At 48.1% G+C, this 8,955-nt stretch overlaps 1 non-coding gene across 1 annotated transcript; it reads right to left on the bottom strand.

Moving 5' to 3' along the window:
- Nucleotides 1-8,200: 8,200 nt before the first annotated feature.
- TRNAI-GAU (transfer RNA isoleucine (anticodon GAU)) lies at nucleotides 8,201-8,272 on the bottom strand. The gene has a single exon. It is a non-coding gene; the product is annotated as a tRNA-Ile (tRNA).
- Between the last annotated feature and the right edge of the window lie 683 nt (nucleotides 8,273-8,955).

The following is an 8,955-nucleotide window of genomic DNA, read 5'->3' as shown; positions in this document are numbered from 1 at the left end:
ACCTTCTTTTTTAAATTACACACCGGGACACTCCCAGTTCCACTGCGCCACTCTGCTGATTGCGCTGCATAGCACCGTAGCCTATGTTAGAAGGCAAATGGTAGTACAGATTGAATATTTCTGTTTGAAAAAAAATCAAAGCTATAGCAGAGCGTGGTTTCGATCCACGGAGCTCTGGGTTATGGGCCCAGCACGCTTCCACTGCGCCACTCTGCTTTTTTTTTATTGCCGACTTTGACATTCCAAAAACACAAGATGAACAATTAAAACGTGTCGGCAGACCTTTGCCTGACACGGCATGTTAAAATTTTTTCAGTCTTGCCAAATCATCAAGCACATCGATCCATTTTGGCTGTTCAGGGAGGGCCTTATACGCCTCCCTAAATCGCACAACATTTTGAATGAAATGTTCCCGTACAGGTTTCACTTGTTCATCTGCATTGTTAAACTCCATTCTGGTTTTCCACAAGCTGTGAAGTCCCAGGAGCATTACTGCATCAAATGGAAAATCATCTGTTTTGTGAAAAGGTAGAAATCTTAATGCCATATGCATTTAATGGTAGGTCTTTCTTTAAAGTTCTCTGAAGGACATCCCAGAAAAAAATGGGATCCCAACAGTCCAAAAACACATGTTCAATGGTTTCCGGTTTGCGGCACAGGAAATAGTTTGTTGACCAAGGGACGAAAAGACCTTTATCGTGCATCCACGTTTTCACTGATAAGGTATTAGTGTGCAGTTTAAAGAAAAAGGATTTGATCGCTGGCAATATTGGCATCTTAACTCTTTTAAGTACATTAGCTCCTGGGCCTGCAATGAGTGGCAATTGATATTTCGGCAGAGGAAGCATTGTGTCCACTAAGTCCACGTACAATTTTTTTCTCGACATTACACAAATACTCCATGGAAAACCGAACATACAGCATTCTGTACGCGAGCACAACTTCTTTAAGGTACCCTCTTACCGCACCATTTACATGTACCGAACTTACAAGAAGGTCAGGAAGAAGTCGACAAAGGCGTACTTGCATTACGGTCCGGAGGAAGACATCATTTTCATCCCGTAGGTACATGAAACGCGAGACAACTTGTCTCAAAAATAAATGCGCCAGGCCAAGCCCACCTTTCTTCACAGAAAGAAACAGGTTCGTTTGACTCGTCCTTTCCCAGGTCGAAGCCCAAATAAAAACCGCAATAACACGATGAAGTTTTTGAATGCTTGACGGGAAGCACTGAGCACATTCATCACATACCACACTTTAGCAGCAAGGAACAGGTTGCAGATAATGGCACGCGAAAACATCGATAACTGTCTCCCTTGCATGCATCACTTCTTTCCTTGGCCCTCGATGCTTGGTCAAGCCAGTACGGATCTGGGTCCCGGTAACTGTCAAGCGGTACTCCTAAATACAACGCTGGAGTGGTGGACCAGTGCATCCGAGAATAGTGTTCAGGCGCGACGTCCCAGCCACCGTGCCAGAACCCGTTGCTTTTTTCCCAGTTGATCTGAGCTCCAGTGCAGCTACAAAATTTTTGCACTACGTTCGTTACCTCAGGAATACTTTCTGTATTTGCACAAAATACAGCGATGTTATCAGCATAAGCCAAGATTTTTACGTGCGCTGATTGCAGCCTGAAACCCGTTATGCATTCATTATTCCGGATGGCCAAGCAAAGTGGCTCAAGGTACGCCGCGGACAGCAATGGCGACAGGGGACAACCCTGTCTTACAGAAGATCGCACTTGCAGGCTGCCAGTGAGTTCGCCGTTCACAACAATCTGAGTCGTACAGTTTGCGTATGCCATTCTGACACCTTCTGTTATTATTCGGCCAACATTCGCATGCTCTAGTACGGCAAACAGGACGTCATGAGACACCCGGTCAAAGGCTTTTGCCAGATCTAGTTGTATCATCGCCACTCGGTCATCAAAAGGGTCACAGCATTCTAGTATGGACCGCGCCACGTGTATGTTCGTAGCGATACTTCGACCTTTTATGCCACACGTTTGGTGCGTGTCTACAATCGATGTTATAACACTCTGCAGTCTCTTCGCCAACACCTTCATGATAATCTTGTAGTCGACGTTTGTGAGGCTTATCGGGCGATAAGACCCCACTATCAGGAGCTTTTCAGCATCATCGGTTTTAGGAATGAGCACTATGTGCGAAGTTGTGAAGGACAGCGGAACACGTTTTTTCTCATAACTTTCAACGACAATGACTTGCAGTATCTGGGCTATTGCAGTTTTGAAAGCTTTGTAGAAAGCTGCTCCCAGGCCATCGGGGCCAGGAGCTTTACCGGTTGGCAATGCATCTATCGCGTCCTCTATTTCTTGCAAGGAAATCGTCTGTTCGAGCCGTATTTTGATTTTTTCGTCAAGTTTCGGCATAAGTGGTAGAAATTCGCAATGGAAGCCCCTTTCCGATTTCCGCGAATGACCCAGCATATCTTTGAAGTGATCACAGATTGTTTCGTTGATTACGCCACTGTCTGCCGAAACCCCTGCCCCAGTGTTTATTTGTCGTATTTGCTTTCGGCACGAGTATCGTTTTTCATCGGATATCGCTCGTTTTGTTGGTGTTTCCCCTGCCCATAGCTGCTCAGTTCGCGCCCGAATAACTGCCGCAGTATACTTATCGGCGTCCATTTTTTCCAGCTGGGCTTTGACATCCCTGATTTCATTAAAACATGTGCCTGGTTGTGCGCTTTCTATACACGTGAGGTATTCAACCTGTTCACGAGGCTCTGCTTCCTTTTGTTTCTCGGCATGTTTCAACTGCGTACCTTTTTCAATCGCTCTTATTTTTACCCTTTGCTTAAACTCCTCCCACTCTGGAGCGAAGTTTGACGGTTGCGCTGTAATTAGCTTCTCTAGTTCTTGCTTTACTTTCTTAGCGAATCCTTCGTCCTCCAACAACTTAATATTTAATTTCCATAAATGCCAATTAAACCGCTTTTTGCTTTGCTGCCTGCCAAAGGTTGTAATCACTAGGGCGTGGTCACTGAAAGCCACAGGTCTGACATCATACAATGTGCATAGGGAAAAAAGTTCTGCCGACACATACACTCTGTCCAATCGGGCATGGCTATTGCCCTGAAAATGGGGCATACCGTGTACAAGGGCCGTTGGTGAAAACACTTCCAATATCTTCTAAATAATGGCCATGGACCAATTCGTTCAAGACATCAGCACTCCTATCTCTCACAAACGAACTTCTTGCACGATCGGTAGCCTGACAGACGCAGTTGAAATCGCCCAGTAGGATTAGTACTTTGTCACAGTTTAGGTATGTCTCAAAGCGGTCAAAAAAACACTCTTCGCTCGGACTCCGCATTTGGTGCATACACAAAAATAACTCGGAACTCAACGCCAGAGTACAAAAAATCAACGACAAGAAGACGGCCGCTATCACACGAGAAAAGTGACTGCACCGTAACACCGAAATTATTGCGAAGAAAAAGTACGCAGCCGCCAGAGGCACCTACAGAATGACACACACATACTTCAAAGTGCGTACGGAAAACGGACACCATACGTTCCGTAGCTTCTTGGCTTTCAATTTTTGTTTCTTGTATTGCAACTACGTGCAGATCGTTGTCTAGAAGAAGGCGACTGAGCTGGCATTGTCGCCTTCTTGCTGCAAGGCCTCGCACGTTTAAAGTGGCTACACGCAGTGCTTCAGTTAAAATGAGAGCCATATCGAGAAAAAAACGCCTTATTTTATGGTGTCTGCCTTCGCGCCACGCCTAAAAAAAAATTCCCAGACCCCAGAACGGGCTGTAAGCATGAAACTACGGAGGCGGTTTCCCCGCCTGCCGTGTTTCGGACGAAGTGTTCGGCCGCAGCTACAAGGTCGGCCGCCTCATACCTGCGGCTTTGGACGGCGGCTCGTCTCCGCCATTGCCGTCCTGTTGAAGCGCCGTGCTCTCACCGTCGTCGTGCGGGCGCTTTCTCGCCGCTAGGTTAGCCTCCCCGGAAGACATGTCCATGCTCACAGGGTCAGGAGGAATGGAAGGAGCCCCAGTAGCGACTGGGGATTTCACCTCGCCCTCCGACCTCGGCCCTGCGTCCTGGCGAGGGGCTGGTTCACGTATGGTTACGCCCTCCTCAGCAACAATTTTTTTCTGTTGCGATGTCTCCACGGCATTCGCCTCGCCCGCCGCTGTCGCAGTCGTAGCGGCAGACGTCTCTTCCATATACGCCGCGTCCATGAGGAAGGCTGAAGCGTCCTGAGTGTTAACGGACCCGGTGACTTTTGTGTAAGTACGCTCGCACTGGCTGTCCTCTTGGCCGAACCGTCGACAAGCACCGCACCGCGGTATGCGGCACTACCGGCGTAAGTGGCCCGTGCCACGGCAGTGAAGACAGAGCGGAGCCCTGCCCGGCACGACCACGAGAGCCAGCTCACCGGCGACGCTCACCTGGTGCGGAATGTCGTCGAGCTTCACTCCCGGTTTCAGCTTCAGGGTGACGAGCCTTGTAGTGGAGCCTTTGTCTGCCATACCCTGCACTCGCCACCGCTCGCGGGCAACGTCAGTCACCTTGCCAAATGCCGCGAAGGCGAGCTTCACGTCGTCGTCAGAAACTCTGTGCAAAAGCCAGTGGACTTTCATGCGCACGTCTTGGTTAGCTGGGTCGATGACGAGACACCGGCACTTTTTCACAACCAGCTCACCAGCACTCACAATATTTTTCACGGCGTCTTCATCCTTAAACGTAACCGCCCACACGTGGCTCATCCTGTAGACTCCGATGGCGATTACTTCCGGCAGGAGCGATAACTCAGCCAGAACATCGCGGAAATCATCCACCCGGTATGGGCGTGCCCTGATATCACAGTGCAAAAAAACTGTGCTGGCAACGAAACGCCCTGTAGGCAAACTCGGTAGAACTACCTGGTATTCAGCACCTGTTGAAGAAAAAGCGCCAAAAGACCTATTTCCGCGGCCCTGCTGGGCCGCTGACGCCGCTCCGACGGAGCTCATGATAACGCGTCCGTTCGCTAGCGCGGCCGGAAGCAGAATCCGGACTGCGCCACTCTGCTGATTGCGCTGCACAGCACCGTAGCCTATGTTAGAAGGCAAATTGTAGAAGAGATGAGCAACTCACTGTTGAAAAAAAGAAGGAAAGAAATGGCCAAAACGCTAGCAGAGCGTGGTTTCGATCCACGGACCTCTGGGTTATGGGCCCAGCAAGCTTCCACTGCGCCACTCTGCTTTTTTTTTATTGCCGGGCTTCGACAGAATACAACAAAAAGCATCCACGTGTAGACACCCAAACTACAAGAAGGAAGTATGATGATGATGATGATGATGGATTTTTATGGCGCAAGGGCATCTATGGCCGAAGAGCGCCATGGCACAAGGTATTTTTTCAAATTCTCAAGGCGGGGTCGAAGACCCATTTCCCAAGCATTTCACCCTAAATAAGCCGAGCACCAGACCAGGGGAAAGCTTGTACCCATTGTATCACCGGTGGGTACCCGGCGGCACTGGGGATCGAACCCCGCACCTCCCGCATGCGAGGCGGATGCTCAACCACTTGGCCACCGCTGCGGTGTAAACTACAAGAAGGTAGCCTACAACCCCCCAGAGGGCCAGGCCTTGTCAGTTTAAAATTCCCTGAGTTCCGTCAAAGGTTCGAGCTTTGAAAGCCACTCAGGGGGAGATGCTTGTGTTTTCAGCACCTCGATGAACTTGTGCATTGTCTCACGGAAATACAATCGCGCAGGCAGCGCATTCGGGTCACAATGAAAGCCTGCCATTCGGGAGCGCCATATGCTATGGAGGCCCGCGAGCATTACTAAATCCATGCCATCTTCTTTTGTTGTAGGCAGGAATCGGATTCCATACGGATCCAATCGTAATTCTTTTCTGATGGGCCTTTGAAGGACATCCCAAAAATATACCCCTTCCCAACAGCGCAAGAATACGTGATCAATAGTTTCTGGTTGTTTAACGATAATGCAATGGGATCCCCAAGGTAGGTAAAACCCCTTTTTTTCTTGGAAAGATTTTACAGACAGAGTCCCGGTGTGAAGCTTGAAGAATAAATTTTTTGTTTCCGGTGGCACCTGCATTTTTTTCACACGTTTCAGGACATCTCTGCCTGGGCCTCCGGAGCATATTGCACTGTACATTGGTTCCGGCAATAACACGTCACATACATCCTTGTACAATGTTTTCCGCTGAACACCACTTAAATAATTTTTAGAAAATCTCGCCGTCAAAAACCTGACGCTAAACACAACCTCTTTAAGAAAACCAAAAATACCTCCAGTCATAGTCTCCGTTCCAACAATGAAATCTGGCACAGCACGCCCGAGCCTGACTTGGCATACGGTACGTAGAAAGGGATCTTTAACGTCTCGGAGAAACAAATCTGTTTACTATCTGCAGTATAAACAAGTGCCCCAGACCAAGTCCCCCTACCTTGACGCTCCTGAACTAATTTGTCCGGCTGCACCTCTCCCATTTTGAGGCCCATATAAAGATAGCGAAAATACGGTGCAGCTTTTGCACATTTAACCGTGAGCAGTGGAGTACTTGCATCACGTACCAGAGCTTGCTTATCAAAAAAAAATTGCACACAGTTGCTCTTGCAAATGCAGACAAATTAGCACTTTTCCATTTTTCGGCTTTCTCACGCGTTTCTTCCACCTGTGTTTTCCAAAAAGGCTCAGTGTCCCTGTAAAATTCGAGTGGAACACCTAAGTATTTCACGGGTGTTGTCACCCAAGAAACGGTGGCGAAAACAGCTGGAGTTGACGGCCATTCTCCGTGCAGAATCCCAGGCACTTGCCCCAATTCACCAAACTTCCGGTGACCTCACTGAAACCCTTTACTGCTTCGATTGTCCTGCTTATGCTATCTTGGTTAACGCAGAAAACAGCAACATCATCTGCGTATGCTAAGAGCTTCACTTCTGATTGCTGTACACGAAAACCATGAATAGCCTCGTTTCCTATAATGTTTCGGCAGAGGGTTTCTATATAAATACAAAACAGCAGGGGGATGAGGGGACAGCCCTGGCGTACCGATCTCTGCACACTAATGGGGGCCCTCAAGGTCTTGTTTACTATTAACCTCGTAGTGCAGTTACGGTAAGCCATGCCCACACCCTCTGTTATAACAGAACCAACTTTAATGTAATGTAGAATGCAAAGCAGCAATTCGTGCGCCACACAGTCAAACGCCTTCTCAAGGTCAATCTGAAGAACTGCAACCCGAGCATATATTGTGCCACAACACTCAAGCACGCACCTAGCCTTGTGAATATCCTCAACAATGGAACGCCCCTTGATCCCACACGTTTCGTGAGGTCCGACTATTTTGTGCATTACGGTCTGTAGCCTGCCTGCAAGAAACTTCATATAAATTTTGTAGTCTACATTTGTGAGGGCTATGGGCCTGTACGATGTTACCTGTCTGAGTTTTTCTGTTTGATCGGTTTTTGGTATGAGCACAGTATGCGAGGATGCATATGATGTAGCCAGAGCATGCAACACATACGCTTCATTAAATACCACTGAGAGCAGCGGTGCTAGTTCCTTCTTGAAAGCTTTATAAAAAGCTGCGCTCAGGCCGTCGGGCCCTGGCGACTTTCCTGAGTTTAATTTATCAATAGCCTGTTCCACTTCTTGTTCGCTAATTGGCAGCTCTAATCTTATTCTGTCTGCTTCATCAATACGTGGCATGGCCCCTAAGAATATCTCCTTAAATCTTCCCATGTCAACATGCCTCGAAGCGAAGAGCGCTTGATAGTAATCAAAAAAAGAATTTGCAATGCTGTCATCGTCAGCTGCAGTGGCACCGCCCCATTGAATTTCCCCGACATGGTTTCGCCGATTGTGCGCCATTTTCATTCCTAATGCCAGTTTTGTGGGTGTTTCGCTCGCGGCGAAATGCTCAGCTCTCGCGCGCACAAGTGCGCCGCGATATCGCTCTTCCTCTATCGTTTCTAGCTTTTGTTTGGTTTTTCGTACGTCTTCACTGAAAACACCGGGTGCCTTGCATTCCCGACCTAATAACTTGTCCAGTAAGGACTTCAAATGAGCCTCGCTTAACCTCTCTTGAAAACGTCCACTGCGCCACTCTGCTGACTGCGCTGCACAGCAGCGTAGCCTATATTAGAAGGCAAATTGTAGAAGAGATGAGAAACTCACTGTTGAAAAAAAGAAGGAAAAAATGGCCAAAACACTAGCAGAGCGTGGTTTCGATCCACGGACCTCTGGGTTATCGGCCCAGCACGCTCCCACTGCGCCACTCTGCTTTTTATTTTCTTTATTGCCGGTCTCCGACAGTGCCCAGTAACACATGATGGTACACAGAAATAGAAACAGCAGTCAGCTTTATACTGACGTCAGCAGTCAGCTTTATACTGACGTTGTCATATTAAAATTTTTTCAGCGCTGTCAAGGCTTCTACTCTCGGCAGCCACTGTGGTACAGGCTCAAGCGACTTCTGCACTTCAACAAATCTCGCTATACTCTCGCGAAAATACATCCGTGCGGGCCTCGCATCCGGATCACAATGGAAACCGGCCATGCGGGAGTGCCATACAGAGTGGAGTCCTGCCACATTATGAGGTCGAATGGAATTCCGTCTTCATTGTTTATTGCTAGGTATCTAATGCCGAGTGGGTCCAGTGGAAAATCTTTTTTGACCGTTCGCTGCAGAACATCCCAAAAGTACACACCTTCCCAGCAATGCAGAAAAACATAATCTATAGTTTCGGGCTATTTGCATATCATACAGTCAGCTCCCCACGGTAAGAAAAAGCCCCGTTGCTCTAGGAATTTCTTTACTGGCAGTGTTTCAGTGTGTAGCTTGAAGAAAAAGGATTTCATTCCAGGCGTCACCTGCATTCTCTTTACCCTTTTTAAAACATTCTGACCGGGTTCTCCACTATGCAAGGCTCTGTACAATGGTTCCGGAAAAATGCTGTCACACACA

Source organism: Amblyomma americanum, chromosome 3 (assembly GCF_052857255.1).
Source record: "Amblyomma americanum isolate KBUSLIRL-KWMA chromosome 3, ASM5285725v1, whole genome shotgun sequence".
Lineage (NCBI taxonomy): Eukaryota > Metazoa > Arthropoda > Arachnida > Ixodida > Ixodidae > Amblyomma > Amblyomma americanum.
Note: the sequence above shows the minus strand (reverse complement) of the source record. Positions and strands in the feature narration are given on the sequence as shown.